This window comes from Odontesthes bonariensis, chromosome 7 (assembly GCF_027942865.1).
Source record: "Odontesthes bonariensis isolate fOdoBon6 chromosome 7, fOdoBon6.hap1, whole genome shotgun sequence".
In the NCBI taxonomy this organism is placed as follows: domain Eukaryota; kingdom Metazoa; phylum Chordata; class Actinopteri; order Atheriniformes; family Atherinopsidae; genus Odontesthes; species Odontesthes bonariensis.
This window is the reverse complement of record NC_134512.1, coordinates 26,566,988-26,585,047: the sequence shown is the minus strand read 5'-3', so window position 1 is coordinate 26,585,047 and position 18,060 is coordinate 26,566,988. Positions and strand designations below refer to the sequence as shown.

General features: G+C 43.1%; 1 protein-coding gene across 2 annotated transcripts in view; it reads left to right on the top strand.

Moving 5' to 3' along the window:
- The first annotated feature begins 5,990 nt into the window (after positions 1-5,990).
- Positions 5,991-18,060, top strand: part of peak1 (pseudopodium-enriched atypical kinase 1) — a 92,327-nt gene continuing 80,257 nt past the window's right edge. The window contains exon 1 of one of the 2 annotated variants that reach the window (XM_075470356.1): positions 5,991-6,179. The gene's annotated coding sequence lies outside the window, so the exon portion shown is untranslated. Of the gene's footprint in view, positions 6,180-16,869; positions 16,949-18,060 lie in introns of those variants that run through there. The other variant, XM_075470357.1, reaches the window with a different exon arrangement.

The window sequence follows — 18,060 nt, the reverse complement described above, 5'->3', positions numbered from 1 at the left end:
AAGTCTTAACCGATGTGAAGGGCTTCTGGCTTCCATAGCATGATGCTGACTCCCCCGTGCCTCACTGGAGGAAATAAAAGTGTTCTTACTGTTTTCCTCAAAGAGTTTAAATTTGGTCTTACACCAGATAACTGTTTTTTATTTTCTGATATTTACGTCCCTGAACTTTGAGGGTCAGTTGACAGACAGAATGGCATATTTATCCGTTTAGCTTCTGGATACACCAAACGCTGAACTGCTCCTACTTTCCAGTGTCTTATCTGATATTTTCTATCCTGAGAAGATGTCTGGCGCCCAGGAAAAAATGATGGCTGTTCATAGAATGTACAATATACAGTTGAAGAAATGCACATTTATACATAGTTTACAATTACTCAGATAATTTAGCTGCTAATAGTTACACGTATCTTCGCACACATTAAAGATAGTTTATGTCACACTGTCACCAAAGTGATTGCAGCAGATTCTGACAGAAATGTTCATGTGCGAGCATCAACATTCATTGTTGATTCTCATTTCAAAAACATTGATGGCAGCCTCTTTGTAATTCCAGAGGAGAGGTCGGTGGGTCACGCACCATCTGGTAAACATGAGGGTCGGAACAAAAGATTTCTCTGGATAAGAAAGAAAGAAAAAAACGTAAATGTATCAACGATGCTACAACCCAAATTCCAAGAAAGTTGGGACGCTGTGTAAAATGCAAACTTTTTCTTTTTTGGAACTGGGATTGTCGAGGGCATCGTAAACATCCATCTTCCCATTTTCAGGCGTTTATCCGGCTTCCCACCACTGTTTTGCAGTTCTTCTTGGGGGGGATCCCTGATGAGGCCAGATGAGATCCAGAGCATAATCTCTAGTAGTCCTGCGTCACATGAAATTGGATGGGCCTGGATAACTGCTAAAGGCCAGCCGGGTGCAGGGCTAGGCCACAGATAGACCATAGATATCTGAAGCAAGTTGCACACAAAGTTTTGATGGGGGACACTAGTCGCCAAAGTAACAATAATCCCTCCTCTCAGGACCATGAATTCTTTTACAGATTTAACCTTCATGCCAATTTTAACATTGTTTAGGGGTATTGTCATCCCCGGAGCGATGGCCTAAAATGCAAAGAATGCACAACTTCTGTTTGTGCTGGATGGAACATGAAAAGTAAACTGCATCCTGTGAGACTCCCTGTCCCTTATTAGAGTTGTTTACCGTGTAACGTCTGGGATCATCTTCCATATAAGCACCGCTCGGTGTGTGTGCAGCAGGTCTCAGAGCTCATTTGTGTAATGAGCTTAACTACAGCCTTTTTTTTTTTATTTGCTTTGATGTTGGCCCAAAGCTCTGAAACCAACACGAAGTGAGTAAATGGGGATCAGTAATGGCTCAGACCTTTTTTCTTTGTTGTCAAGATGACCCGTGTCACTTATTTCCAGATGTCCTGTCTGCCCTCTGTGTAAAGATTTGTTTTAAGACGTGACAGAATTCTGCAGCAAGGAAGCAGTGCTCTAGTCCCCCATGATTTTTCTACCCTCGTGCCCGCTTCCTGCCACCACAACAACCTCACCAAGTCTTCTGTCCTAACAAAGAGACACAGTGGAATTCAAACATCTTCTCCACCTCCTCAGCGGGGCCATGTCTGCATTGTTGGCCGGCTTCCTGCCCGGGGCGGAGAGGGTTGACATAAGGACAGAGGAGCCAGCTCCAGCAGCGAGCCACAGATCCCGGACCAGTGGAGGGAGGGAGTGACTCAGAGGAGAGGGGATGAGTCAGGCGTCATGTGCTGAATTGGCAGTCAGCGGTATCAGTATCATGGATTGTTTCTGTATCCACAATAGCATGCACAGCCGTGGTCAAATTGAGTTACCTTTTGTCAGGTGCTCAGGCTCAATCCAAGGAGCTCTGGCTTCATCATGTGGGCTCACAAACATATGGGAAATCTTGACATCATATGTAGTGAGAAGCAACAGTGATTGATTGTTTTTTTTACTGACAGCCTGGACTCGATATTTGAGTTTAGAGAGTCACTACTGTGAGATTACTTGGGTGGGACGTGACTATTTACAGCCATGTGGGGGGGGAAAAGATACACCTGCCCTGCTTTTGAATCTTTTTTTCATTAGCACATAAGGAAAAATCATCTGATCCTAACCAATCGTAATATTACCTCAATACAACCTCAGATGAATAACACTTATTATGCTGTGTGACTGTGCCAAACATTCAATTGTTTTCTGTATGATGTTATCGGTCTCTTGCATCATTGTGGCAGAATTTTGGCCCACTCCTCCTCACAGTGTTGCTGCAGTTGAAGTTTGCGGCCATTTCTCCATGACCAGCTCTCTTAATGTCCCAGCATAGTCATGCTTAGGTCTGGACGATGACTGAGCCATTGCAACACTTTTATTAATTCTTTTTCAGCAGATGGACTCCCATTTGACTCCAGAATACCTTGGTATAGAGAGGAGGTCAAGGTGGACTCAATGACTGCAAGGTGCCCAGGTCCTGTGGCTGGAAAAAAATTCCCCCCTCGACAGTTGTGACATGAGGTGTTTGTGCTGAGATGCTGTGTTTGCTTCCGTGCATTATGATGATGATGATCAGCTTTATTTGTCATGCATACACACAAAATTTGTCCTCTGCTTTTAACCCATCCAGGTTGGCACCTGTTGACATGCACATACACTCATAGAGACAGATGCCAACCTGGAGCAGTGGGCAGCAGTTTGTAGCGCCCAGGGAGCATGGGGATACTCCCTTGCTCAAGGGTACCTCAGCCATGACAAGGAGGAGGATGGACACCCCTCCAGCTGTCAGTTTCACCAATTTTTTGAGTGGCGAGAATGGGAATCGAACCTGCCAACCTTCCGGTTGTTGGACAACTGACTCTAACCACTGAGCCACAGCCGCCCTGATGACCAAACTGATGACCAAACTTCTCCACTTTGGTCTCATCTGTCCAAAGGACATTGTTCCAGAGTCTTATAGCTTGTTCAGATGCAACCTAAGTTGTGCTGCCATGTTCTTCTTAGAGAGAAACTCTGTCTTTATCCAATTGGACTCTCATCAACTTTAACATTTGACACGCCAACTGAGGCCTGTGGGGTCTGAGATGTAGCTCTTGGGTTTTTTGCAGTTTCTCTGAGGATTGCACAGTCTGGGCTGGAGTGAACTGGCTGAGGGCACCCTCAACACGGAAGATCGACAACTGTCTTGAATGTTTTCCAGAATGATGACTCCAAACAGTTTGTCAATGAGTTCACAACCCTTCCCCAGATTGATGGGCAGCGACAGTTGCTTCTCTAAGATCATTGCTGGTGTCTTTCCTTCTTGGCATCGTGTTAAAACACACCTCAGACAACTTAACGGGATTCATAAATCATCAAATCAAAGTTCCTTTTCAAAAGTGACTGAAAAGAGAAATGTTTTCAGTGGAATGGTTTCATTCTCTTTTCACTGCTCAGCCTCTCTGCAACTCGTGTCTTCGAAAAGAAGAAAAGAGAAAAGTGACATGTCAGTTTTTCTATTTTTCATGTCATCAGGGACAGTGCCATTCTTTTCAAGTCCATTACGGAGGTGAGTCAGTTCAAGCTTCGCTACATTTGCTCAGCCACCGCTGACTCACATCTCCCTGTCTCTGCCTCAGCTCTGGCTCATGGTTCAGACAGAGATGCTGCTGTGATGCACGTCAGTGTTTTCTGGTGACGCGTGCTCTCCTGATTACATTCTAAAAGGCAGGGACATTTTGTACGCTGCATGTGACTTTCTTGCACCAAGATTCTCTTTATCCGTTTTGGGGAAGTGTGTGACGGCACAGGTTTCAATTGAAAGTCCCAAATCACCATCAAATTATATAAAACTCAAAGCGATAAAGTGAATAACACCATCTGTCCGACCCTTATTTATTTAGCTGGAGAAAGACAGAATTACAGTGGGCATGGCAAAAGAGGAAAATGAGAGTCATCCTTCCTCTTCCTTCATCAGTCCATTCCCTTCTTCCCCCACACCTGGAAAATCTTTGGCCTCAGCGCCTGGGACCTGGGCAACGAGGAGGGGGAAACAATGCGTGGAATGTGTAAAAAAACTTGAGTCATTCCCACATGTCAACCTCTGGCTCAGCTTCTCTCTCCTCTTTTTCAAAGTGCTCTCCTCATAGAATCCTAACCAAGCGCTCAGATTGAAAAATGTCCCCGGTCTAAGCAAACCGCCCGAAGCAAAGGCTCAATGAGTTGCTCCACACAAACATTAGTCTTCCCCTCTGAAAGACCAGAGACGCGGGTTCAGCAAATTGGTGTGGCTTCTTTGCGAAAGTTCAAATAAAGACAGGAGACTTGGAAAAGATGCAATTTCACAGTTCCCCCGTGTGTTTACTTTGCTTTTAATTCTAATCGGGCAATTTCCGGCAGGACCTGGAGGCGGCGGGAGGAGGGAATCTCCCTTTTCCAGTGGTCATTATCCCTCACCAGATGCATTATATCAGTAAAGGACTCCACTCAGCGCTTTTCAATAACCATCACAGTCTCACTCGCTGTGGCTCTGTGCACATGATTGCTCTCTGCTGATCCAAGGTGTCTCTTCCAATCATACATCTGAATAAAACTAACATTAAGAAAAAAATTGGAGTCACAGAGTTGACAGAATTTCAAAACCGCAACGTAACTGCACTGTTGAAATGTTTTATTGTGTTTCCAGGTGAGGGGGTAAATGTTGTGCAGCCAGCAGCTTGTGCACAGGAAAGAAGATGGCATGTGCGTTTCAGAAATAAATTGCAGTCATTTCGGATTCTTTTTAAAAGGCATATTACAGCTGGGAGAAAAGTTTGTAAATCCATTTGATTTGCATCTTTGCATTCGATTTGCATGAGTCCATATGATTTGCTGGGGTCCGCCCTCTTCAGTGACTCGAGATGATACAATATTGTCAGGTCGTTGCAGGGCACACAGCTTTGCTGCATACTTGACTTGCACTCTGCAGCTGCAGCCTGTTTTTGTTCTCTGAGGGAGAGTAACCCACATTTAAGAGAAGGTGGGGGCTGATTAAATATCTGTGACGCTTACGCAGGAGCTGCATCCACTTGTGGGTTTTCTTAATAACAGCATTGACTTGGGATTGAAAGGTGAGCCTATTGTTGATACGAATGTCCAGATATTTATCCTGCTGTACCGCCGCCTCTGATCACCACTGGGGAGATGGACAACTTAATGACTTTCTTTATCTCTCTTGCACACACACTTCCATTTCTTGAATTAATGTGCATTGCAAACAGACGCTGACATGGGCCGACCCCTTGGGGCCCCCAGGCTTGTGTTTGAATTGACGCCAAACATTTCTGGATGGGAAGTCTGTAAAACAACCACAAAGGAATGCAAAGTGACCATAAAGACACAGCATTAACCAAAAAATGAACACAAAAGATAACCATAAAGAGGCACATAGTTGACCAAAGATGCTAAATGACCACGCAAAGACATAACATTACCACTGTGAGGTGCAAAATGACTGCACAGAGACACTAAACCCACACAAGGAGGTGGACTCTTCCAATTCTTGCTGCGAAATGAACATAAATTGCCACAGAAAAAGACTACAAAGGCACACAAAACAACCATCAAGTGAATGACAACGCATCTGCCTTGTTTGCAGTTGTTTAGATTCGTTGAAGGGTGTGGGGCTTTTACAAGTTTATGCACAGGGGCCTGTTGTCTCATGATCCTTCTGTGGTTGGTTACAGTATTCTGTGAAGTTTAGAAAGGTCTGCCAGCTGTAAAATAAATTAGATCAAGTAAACTAGTGATCTTTATAGATAATGTCTGCTTTATTTCATGTTGCAGGCTGTAGCCTGTTGGTATCTCATAATGTAATATTCGAACAGAAAAGCACAGCTTGTCAATGGTACAGTCATTTTTGGCGTCCCTTGTAAATTGCGCGTTCCCGCGCCTCTCTGGCCAGCCCAGTATCCCCGGTGCGCTCGCTCTCGCTGCAAGCTGGTGAAAAAAAAAAAAAAACTGCAGCGGCTGTTGCTGGAGCCACGCAGTGAGGAGCCGTGTTCGAAAAATCTCTGGCTCCGCCGAGAGTAGAGCACCACACGCTTGGATTTCCGTTCTTGTCGTCGAGGACGACTCTGTCCAAACCCGGATTTATGGCAGCTAAGAAGTGTTAGTACCGACGGGGAGACGTTCGGCGACTGAAAGGTATGAAAAAGTTAGCTCGCGGTTCCTCTCTGCCTAATTGAAAGTGTCTCAGCCATAAGTCTCGTCAGTTTCTCTCAGCTGCCAAGTTCCAGTTTGTACAGCTGGGGAATGCCGTGTCTTTGCGAAGAAGCTAGCGGCTCTGCGTTGGGACGTTAGCGCCAAATGTCAGTTATTTTGCACTTCGCGTTCAGGGATGTGAGGACAGCGGGGAGAAGTTTGCTAGCCTCTCGCGCTTTTCGCCGAGCTGCTTGACTGATAGCAACGCTGCGTGCTGACTTCATAACCCTGCAACATTAACTGCTGTCATAACTTGAGTGAGCGAGGTGTGAAATGTTGGGGTACAACTCAGCTTGGTTTTAAGAAGGAAAAAAAAAGGTGCTGCTTGTGTGCTCTGAGTGAAAGTTAGTTAAGCGTTCGGCGACGAGCCCAAACCAAACCCTAACTTTGTCTGTGTTTACAAAATGGGATAGGCAGCGCCCGACTGACTGATGACCAAACCGGGGTCCTGCCGGGACCACCAGGGGTCTGTTAAGGGGGTGGTAGATTGTTTTAATTTCCACGAAACAACACCGTCCCGAATGGATGATGTATTTAAGGTGATAAACAGGGACAAGTGAAAAGAGGATGGTGTTTTAGTGTGCGAGTTATGTGCGGATTTATGTTATGATCCCTGTAAGTGACATGTATGACGCAAGTATGTAATGATATCACCTATAATAGCTATATATGTGTTGCAAGTGTATTACATTAGTTGGCTGCTGTGAATAATTTTACTGTATATGTGAGCTTTGTTGTGAGTATCGAATGTGTCCTCTCCTGTAAATCAAGATTTAAATTACAGCCCGGAGCACTGATTATCCCACAGAATGCAACAGATATGTCATCTTTGATTGATTGATTTACTTTCTCTACTTCCTGATTATTACCACCTAACAGGGGAGATGGAGCATCAAGGCCATTACAGTAAATGACAGATATTCAATGTTGAAGCAGACCCGGACACCAGCCAGTTTGAGGTCTTAAGAGAATAGGTGCACCAGTCATTGGATGTGGACATTCAGCGTGGAGGACCTCAGTGAAATAAAAGTACGATAGGGACAGAAACAAATCCAACTGCATCGTTTTCTCATCTGTAATTTTAAGCACCAGGCTTGAGGTCAGTGAAAGTCTAAGTGCATTATTTGCACTCAGCCTCGGCCCATTAAAAAAAACCAAAAAAAAAAACCACACACACTGTTGCTTGTGATAAATGAGCTCCTCTTTGTGCACACATGTGAGACCGTGCTATTCGGCTCTTGTTTTTACTTGCTCCTTCCTCGTGTTTTGATTGCCCCTCCTGAATTGACAGAGTCAACAACTTAGGTTGTCTGTTGTTGCTGCTTCTTTACCTGTGCACAGAAGACAGGAAAGAGGGGTGGGTTTGAAGAGATTTCAGAGTTGCCTCCTGGTAAGTCTCCTGCGGATGCGTGTCCCAAGACGCGCGTGCGACAAATATTTGTTGGATCGTTTCCTACATTTCTGAGTTGGGGAAAATACCTGACATTCTTGTGGCGAGCAACAGGATGACAGTGTTTGTGGACAGTGATCTTGGTCTTTTGTTTTTCTCAGTGCTTTTTTTTTTTTTTTATTCACAGTGTGTTTGACTGATAGAGAAGAATCCTGATAGGTGTAGGATACATGCTGAGGTGATCAGAACATTTCATGACATTTGTTAAAGGATTCTTACCTGCCATTCATGTCTGTTTTTGCCCATCACAGCTGTTCAAAGTGGTATTGATCTTGGAGACTGAGAAGGGGTGTGACTTTTTTCCCCTTACACTAAAGTATTTATTTATTTATTTTTATTTTTTCGTGAATGTCAGGGATGAGTCATCAAGCCAGACTCATATCTTGAAATAGCAGTGCAGTGAGATGTTCAAAATGTGTCCCTTCACACTGTGAACTGTGAGTGTTTAGCAGAAAGATCAGTGACCCAGAGCTTCACCTGAACTGAGGCTTAGCACTTTTTTTTTTCTCAAATTAGACATCAGTGACAGTTGTCATTAAAACAAATATCTACAACAAATGTGTACTATAAAGCAAGTTCAACACAGCCAGGCTTTTTTTTTCTTTTGTTGGCAAGAACTACAACTTTGGTTCTGATCTTTTCTCAGCCATTATCCGACCTAAAAAAGACTTCCTAGTTAACACTTCTGTTCTTCTCTGGTAATTCACACGTGCCAAAAAGAGGTGGCTCAGCACTGCGTTCGGTGACCAGACATCCAGACTTTTAAATGCTTTAGGCTTTGCTTTGCTTAAGATTCCAGTGTAGAAATTATATATATATATAAAAAAGCATCAGGAACCCCGATTTCTGGTCAGATGTTATTGTCCATGGTCCACATATTCCCTGGTATGTCATAAAGATCCCATTTGAGACCATCCATCCACCCATTTTCTATACCCACTTAATCCAACTTAGGGTCGCGGGCCATTTAAGACCAACTTCCTTTATATTCCGATGATATTCATCTGTTAAACTCTTAGCCTCAATAGTGGGGCGGTGTTTAATGTTTCGCCACCCGGGAGCCATCAATTCCCTCAGCTGAGAATCATGGCAACTTTTTTTTTTAGTTGAATACTAATTTCGGGCCAAAAGGGGTTTATTTTTTGTTTAAATCATCAATTATTTCTTTGATTAAAGTGTGGAAAGATGCCATATTATTAAGAATAAATTTGGAGATGAAGATATCTGATCAAAACACCATTTAAGTTGGCGGTTTGATGATTGAGTTTCTGTCACTTATTTGACAATCTGACTTTTGTTCAACGTCAATCAAGCATTGTCAACATGCCCGCAAATGTCAGGCTTAGATTCAGTAGTTGACAACATTTAGATGTACTCAGCCTGACTTTGCTGGAAAGGATAGACCTCTTTTTTTGTTTTTTAAAAATTTTGTCCCAGACTCTGAACATAAACTGGTCCGAGGCAGGTTATTTGTTCATCTTAAGTCACCATGGTGATCTAGTTTAAGAGAGTTAATGTCAAGCTAATATTCATGCTTCATATAACACTCTACTGGTGTTATTTGTTGCTGTTGTCTTTTTCACAGATGCATACTATTTGTTAAAGATTCCTAAATAAATAATCTTTCAGATTGCATGTTTACTGTGCGACCTTTCAGCTTGTTACAGGAATACACAGAAAGCTGTGTTCCAGTTCATGATTTACTGTAGCTTGAGCTAATGAGGTAACACTGCATGTTTAAACAGCATTATTCATGAGCAGGATGATGGCATTAATACACTCAGTTATACTTTCATATTTACATTTCTCAACTAGAACAGTTTGAACGTCAGAGTCCACTTTATTGTTCGTGTACAACACGCACGATGGTTTCCCCATCATCTGAATTTCATAGAAGCATAATTCAGCTTTGAATAAATGTATTAGCTTATATTCATTTGCATGCATTAGTTTACCACAGGGATGTGGAATTATGCACGCTTCTGCTATACTTAGACAAAACCCTTTTGTGAATCTGAAATAGGGTTTAAGTCTTGCCGGTAGAAAGATTCAGCAGATTTTTCCTCTCGTGTCATTTCTGCTTACCGTATTCGCATTCGTTCATTTGAACTCGCTGATTTGCCGTCAGATCATTCACAGCCCGAGATGAAAGGCAGCGTGTTGTCTCAACAGAAATAGGAATCCATATTTAGCTGGACTGTTTGCAGCGAATTCAGTGACATACTGTAAACAAAACAAAAAAAAATCTGTAATTTTTTTTTTTTAGGTGAAGTAATAAATGTGTTCAGATGGACTCTGAAACAGATCTGTGACAATGTGTCATGTAACACCATGACCCCCAATCTGGCCTTTTGCCCCGAGCCAGGGCTTTACCAAGGTAACAGGTGTGACCTACAGGTTAAGGGCCACACACACACACACACACACACACACACACACACACACACACACACACACACACACACAGCTGTATCAGAGCAGTAATGATGCCAGATTCATGTCTTATTTCTCTTGATTCATATTTCTGTTCTTGTTATGAGGTCTCGGGGGGGGGGGGGATTTGAATAGACTCGATCTACTTTTTAAAATATTTCATTTCCTGCTACTCTGTGTTTCAACTTTGTGACATTTGTTTTAAGGCTCATCGTCACCGTGCTATCAATAAGGCAACAGATTGATCCGTTGTAAAGATAATCATTAATCACAGTGCAGTACAAAGTTGTTAAAACTATCTTAACCTCTGCCCATTACCTGTGTGAAATAAACATTAATAGATCAGTAATATTACCATAAAAAGCCATCAGCATGGTTATATGCACGGTGGAGGGAAGCAACAGTTGGAGCTTGACTGTGGCATTTAATCGGGCCACCGTCCTTGTCACAGTCTATAATTTTCTTTTTGGAATGATTCTTATCTTCTTGTAATCAAGACAGAGCCCGAAGTTTCATTTTTGGTTTCATTTAATTCACATTGGCAGCTCCAGGTCCTGACTTACATAACACACTTTGTACTGCTGTCAGACAATAACTGCACACCGACCAAATATCAGTTTAATGTCAATTGAGTCATCCAGGTGGGAAGATGTCAGAACAAATTAAAGTAAGCCGCGGGACCCCAGAAGTCACTCGCGTGACATTTTCAGTTCCGCTGCAACAAGTCCAGGAGATTAATGATCATGTTTGATTGACAGAATATGTTGCAGGTTTTTTTTTTTTTTTTTTTCCAGGAAGTCAAACACTGTTGGAATGCAACTTTAGTGGATGAAGATTCGAGAGACTTTCTCAGTTCTTACCCTGATTACCTCCACACTTGTGGATGGCGTGACTGTGTTGCCGTAGGATGATCGAGCGCTCCGTGGATGAAGGCGATGACATCTTATATCAGTCAGAGGTTATCTACTCCTGGCAGGATGTTCAATCTTCAAGAGACTTGACATTGTGTGTGTGTGTGTGTGTGTGTGTGTGTGTGTGTGTGTGTGTGTGTGTGTGTGTGTGTGTGTGTGTGTGTGTGTGTGTGTGTGTGTGTGTGTGTGTGTGTGTGTGAGACTATCTGTGTGCTCATATGCATACATTAGTCTACAGCATTCGTAATGTTGGCCAAGATTTTTAGAATAACAAGCAACATCTGATCTGCACTCAGCAGTCCAGTGTTTTCTCTTTTTATTCTGCGGTTGATTTGCATGTATTCATGCCGCTAATCTGGACTCCACCGCCATTGTCTTTTTTGTTGCTGTTACATTTATTCATTGTTTGAAATAGTTCTTGTGACCTTTTAGAGGAATGTTGACTTTGTAAACATTTGTGATTATCTGGGGAAACTCAAGGCTTTGGCTTCGCTGATAAGCTCTCATTTAGATTCTGACCTTGGAAATGGAAGTCTAATGAGCTATTAGCAGAGCTGAGTTGTTGCTGCATTGTGTATATGAAATTATAAATCAGTCAACTAGGTGGCTTGAAATACTTATGTTAGTGTTATTTTTCATTCCTCTGTTAGAAAAGTAATTTATGATTACGGTTTTGACAAAAAATGCTAGTTTAGCGTGATGCCACAGTTGTTCCTCCTTGCATCCAAATGGGGGTCACAAGAGGTTAAATACCTTTAGCAGCTCAAGTTGTCTTTGTTTAGCTCATACATCTGACTCAAGCACAGGTTAAAACTCTAATAACTTTTCTCTGGCTAAATGCTGGGTGCAGCTACTCGGGCCCCGTCTAACCCTGTCCTTTCGCTCAGACGTGTGATTTAGAAGTGTGGCTCCTTCTCCCAGGTCTGCCAGAGTTCAGCTATTCCACGTATCCCAAACTGACTTCATGAGCTAAAGCTGCCGCGCTCGGTGATTTAATGATGTCAGATAGTCTGCTGTTTGAGCGCAGCGGTCCGTACGGGATAGACTCTTCCTGCCACCATCACCGCCCTGCGAGGTCCATAAAACAAAAGCTTGAACCAGGGCCAGTAGGGACGTTGGACTGTTTCACTGTTGATGTCTTCCAGACTTCTCACCTGTCTCTCAGCTCGTAAAAAGCGCCACGATGCCTTGTTAATGTCTACTTAATAGATGACTGATGGGGGTCACATCAGAGAGGACACCAGCTGTTGCTCGTGATGGTCAGTGGATAACTTCAGGGACGATAACGCAGCAGAACAGAGAATGGATGCTCAGTCATTCCAGCACCACATAGAGGGTTTGAGATGGGGGGGTCTCGGTAATGGACAAGTTCAGCCTACTCACATTATTCAGACTTTTCGTAACGGTGATTGAATATTAGGGCCTCGACAGAAATTCTTCGTGCATGGTCTTTCACACGCTCAAGTAAGCTGTCCGACCCTGAAAGCAAAGGCTTTATTTGAGGGATTCCCTCCAGTCCGCTCCAGCTACGTTGCATTCCAGGCATGATGAGGTCTGTTATTTCTCAGGCTCCCACCGACGAACAGGCCGGGAGCGGTAATTGGTGCTGTTAGCAATAATCGAGACAGTCCAAAGCTCTTTGCTGGAGTAGTTGCTTTTTAAAGAGAATTTGGAAAGCTACCATTTTTTTCTTCAGATTTATGGAAACGAAATAATGAAATAAATTGTCCGTTTCAGCCAAAAAAAAAATCCTAAACCTTTAAAATAGATGCGCTCACAGATTCCTGCTTGCAAAAAAACTAATTCTGTGTATTCGTAAAAAACATTGAAAATCTCCCTTTTTTTTTTTTTTTTTTGATACAAGCCTTTATGAGACTGCTGTGCTAACATTTGCTAGTTTGCAAGGTTTGTGCTCATGAGCTGCTCTTAAGATTGTTTATCTGCACACGGGACAGGTCAAAATCAGATGAATTCTCCAACTGAAAGTCTGACTCATGTTCACACTAATGTTATAAGGGCCAAAATCAAAATTCTTTCTCAGCGATGGGGTTACAAATGTATCAAATTAGAGTTGGAATTCCAGTATTTTCATACTCTTGTGGATATCTGACCCCAGTCTCCAAACAGCAAGGTCTGAGCCACGCAGTAACTCTGTTAATAAAGTTGCTCAATGCTTTTTTTTCATGCTGTCATTGAAAAGAACCCCGCTACATTTTCTCAGTTCTTGGGAACGGAGTATGTATGAGATTAGGCTAGCATTCTTTTTTTAAGTACCAGGAAATGTGGAAACGGTGCCTAAATGAAACTTTCTCCTTCGTAGTTTTGCAATCCTAGTTCACAATCCCTCCCTTAGTCTGAGAACTGACACACTTTTCTGCCTGAAGGTAGAAAGGAAGATGGCCAAAAAACAATGTTGTGGGAGATAAAAAATCCCCAGATGAATCTGGTTTCCAGTTTCATTGAGCGGCAGAATGCCCTCAGGCTCTGTCCCACGGTTCTGGTGATTAAATCTGGGTGTGGACGCACATTAGGGTTGGGAACCTTGGGCAATCTCGTAATTTGATTTCAAATCTCAGTGTCCCGATTCCGTTCAGAAATGATTCGCAACTCAGTTTGATCATCCTTAACGCAGATAAAAAAAGAAAGAGGGGGACTCAGTCTGCATCCCAGACCACTGGATCCTGTGCTCTGTCCACTCGGCTGCAAAGAAAACACCACAGTTATGGTAACAGGTTCTGAGGGCCATGTCTGAGAGACAGGTGTGTGAGATTACGCAAATTTTTCTTTGCGTTTTCCTCCAATTCGGTTTTTCTGTGTACTTTATGCACAAACAAGGTTGTTCATTTGAAAGATGGCGCCATCTCTCTATCTTGGTTATATCACCGGTGAAGTTGCTGAATCCCAAAAGCAAGATCTTTTTTTGAAGATATAACAGTTTATCCCCATAAGGACAAGGGGTAAAGCAAATGACTGGATTTCAAATGCATTGAAAAGGTTGTTTTGACACTTAACGGACATGCAGATGTATGCCTTGGAGCCCACCCAGCACCTGTGCTCACCTTGTGTGTCCTCACTGCCTGGTGACAGTGGAGCGGGTGAAAAACAACCCCTGCTCCAACACCGTTTGTCAGCATTGGCTTTTGATTTAGGAGACCGTTGCCTCAGTCTGGCCCAGTGGCTACTTCTCTACAGCATTTACTTCCACTGATAGACCGGCTCTTTTTCTCTGGACAAATGTTACAAAACAAGTAGGCCGAAATTCTCCTGACAAACGCTGTCAGGGAAACTAAAGGCCTTTCTCTGCCCCCGTCTGTCCTCGTTTTTCACAAAGAGTTATGGACCGGAGCTCCGAACCATGTTGGTCAAAATTTCAAAAATGTGCTACGTGATCCCTACTTCTGATACCTTATATGGTAGGATAATCTCTCCTCGCAGGATTTTGTCTTCGGTGATGCATTTGTTTGAGTTGAGGCAAAACATTTGGGAGTGCTTGTGCAGACAGTTATTGCCAAAACAATTCAGAGTCGCTGAAATGTGTCGAAAAGCTCTGTACCTCACTAAGTCTGTGGGACTCACCCAGCATCTTAAAATAACCGCGTGGTTACGTGTTGGGCTGAAATCTCTCAGACATACATGGCTGCATGGCTGGTGGTTCTGTTTATCATTGAGGTGAACCTGAGCTGCGCCTGCTGTTGCATGTTACAGTGTAAGCCTGGGTGAGGGCTGCTTACATACTTCAATACCGTCTTGTTAATCAAGCTGATGCCAAGTTGTGTTACGGGGGGAAATTGGAGGCCAGTTGTGCGAGGCTGTATGTCGGGTATCTAATATGCAATCAACTAACCGGCTTTGCTCAAACAAGAAAATGTCCTATGCACTTTGTTTTAAGGTTAATTTAGGTGAATGTGTCAGCATGTGTGTTAGATGTGTTTTGTAAAGTTTGGTTTCATAAATGACCGATGCGATTGATTGACGGCTGCTTGTGGCGCCTCTGTGCAAATCCATGATTACTACTAGTTTTTCCTGATATTGCAAACACATTCCGCTCTGCTCAGTAAGACTGTTGTTGCATTAGTTCTAACATTAGTTCTCCCAAATGAGTGTCAGGCTCCGTAACATCCCATCATTCCCAGATTCTGCAGGAACACTGAGAGTAAATAACATTTAGATTGAAGTTAAACTGAGGGCGACGCTAAAGCTGCACAGCTGGAATAGCAGATTTACCGGGGAGGAGAGGAGCAGTTTGCTGTATTTCTTACCTGATATTCCAAAGGTGGTAAATAGAGATGCACCGATCAATCGGCCGCCGATTTTTTATTTTTTATTATTTATTTATTTATTTATTTTTTTTAAAAGCCGGTTTTATATCCAATCGGTGACCGGCCGGTCACTGTCGTAATTTCCGGTTTTCGGCTGATCAAACTGACCCGCATGCGCGGTGCGTAGCAGCTCAATGCGCCCAGAGCAAAACAGCTAAAAACTAGCAAGACTCAGGAAGAAAACATGTCACTGATTTGGACTTATTTCATTTTGTGCCAGGACGACCCAAAACACGCTGTTTGTAATGCTTGCAAGTCAAAAGTAAGCCACGGAGGATCAACGCCTAAGACATTTGGAACAACAAACTTAATACGCCACTTGGAAAAGAAGCACCTAGGTTTGTTTAACAAATATGAGGAGGAAAAAATAAATCTGCTCAGGAGGCACTGTCGAAACTCTCACTATTTCTTATTTGTTATGTTTTATTCTTGAAAAGGGGGGTTATGATAGCATATAGCCTACCACTAGTTGTGGTTTTAATTGCTAATTGCTTTTAATTGCAGTTATATAAGCAAAATGTTGTCTGGGAGAAGGGTACTTGTATTAAATTTGGGAAAGGGTACTCAAGCCAAACAAATATAGTGTCTATTATATGATTATAATTATTTCTTAGATAGAAAATCGGTATTGGAAAAAACGGTTTTGTACAGGTCAGACCTTAAAAAAACGGAAATCGGTCTCGGCCGAGAATTTTGCAATCGGTGCATCTCTAGTGGTAAAGAAATTATGTAACACTAACGGGGAAAATGTCTCTCAGCATCCACCGCTTGTAAATAAACATCCACTGCCTGACCTTCCCTGACACAGCAAGACTGTTTTCCACAAATAATCCTGTTGGTGCTGCTCAAATTAAATTTGCAGACTCACCCCGTTTTCAAGTCACCCAGCTGAGTGAGAGCACATCTCAGGTTACCTAACTCATAGACAGTCTTTTCGCTCTCTGTCACACTACACACACACACACACACACACACACACACGCACAGCTCACCCACCCTGTGATCACATTAGCAATAACAGCGCGAGCCCTATCTTTCTAACTCCTCCCTGACTGTGTTTGTGCTCGCTGTTTGGTGCATGACACGATCTGAATCACACTGAGATGAGAATGGCAAGAAAACAAACTCTCTCATTCCCTCAGACCCTGGCTCAGAGTCCCGAGCCATACCACAACCATATCAGGGCTGCAGGCCAGTGGGGGTGGGGGGGTGGGGGGGTGACTAAACGTCCACAGTGGATGAGACGGGTGTGACGTGTCTGTCTGAGAATGGTGTGAAAGAAGAAATGACGAGGGCAAATTTATGGGTTTTTATGTTTGACCCGACTGTTTGCTTTTGAAATTTCAACGTGTGAGTCTGTGACTGTGATAGCCAGAGGTTGTCCTGTCCAGATATTGGCACCGAGCCACAAAATTTGGGGGCCATGAAGAGTAGGAGGAGCTGGGAGGGCTGCGATTCGGAGGTCTGCTGACTGACAGGAACAGGGGCTGTGCACAAACTAGCCAGCGAGCATGATGATGGTAAACAAGACCGCAGCACAACAAGCTCCATTATTCAGTTCACAATATAGGTCTGGACTCAGAACCGGGTCAGCAAATAGTAAGATGAATTAGCTTCTCCCTTGATTTCTCTCTGCTGCTGTTTAGAAGGTGTTTGTTCAAAGTGTTTTTCTCCCCTAAAGAGCAGATAAGATCTAAATATAGAAGGAATTCATGCGTTTATTTACTCTGGCATGCATATTTCAGCCTTATGCCAGCACACAGTCTTCTTTTCTGGGCCAATATTGAGTCGATCACCTGCACCAACATGTGATGAAGGCTCTGCAGATAGCAGATATCATCAGTCTTTTTTTTTTTTTTTTTATTGCATTTGAAACAACAAAGTAGCTGTCAAGAGGATTAAAGCTTTCAGTTTGGGTTGGGCATGGGGCGGTTTCTGGTTTTAAAAAAAAATTAAATAAACAAAAATCTATGGCCTGTGGTTTGGTGAATTTGGTTGATTACTTACGGTGGAGCGTGCTTTACATTTTACACGAAATAAAAGTGGTTGCTGGTTTTCCCTTTATTAAACGGGGGATTCAAACCAGCTCAAAGCAGTTTAATTGGTGAGTGGGCCGCTGTGTTTGGATCGAGCATTCCTTTGCAGAGTACATTTCAAAGAGACTGCTCGCTGGATTTTACTTAACACTCTGACTCTGTTTGATTTACTTAATTTCCTAGGTTGACACCCGATACAGTTGTTTCAGCCGGCTCAAGTCAAGTCTACATTCACATTTCACATGTAAAAACTACTAAAGTCAACCCTGAGAGTTAGAGTAAATAGTAACATAGTTAGTTAGAGTTGGTTAGCTTTTGTTCTTCACATATATGCCCACATCTGATGTTGGAGTGGCTGTTGCGAGCCAAGTCTTTTGTTGATAAAGTGAGTTTTACTTCTCAGTAATGGGGAAGATATGCAGCACAAGTCTAGCCTGGGAATTCCCATGCTGCTTTGCGCTCGATTTCATTCTCACTGCAAAGTCAGCCTGGAAACCACCGCCCTTATTTTTGCCAGAGTTCGGGAACCAATCACAGAACGGGGGGAGGGGCAGCAAGACGATGACGACGTCTATGCGCTACACCGAAGCTTGTAGAGTGTTAATCCAACATGACAGCGGACACAACGTTACCGTTCGATGCAGCCTTAGAAAGTGTTTCGGAGTAGATCCACCC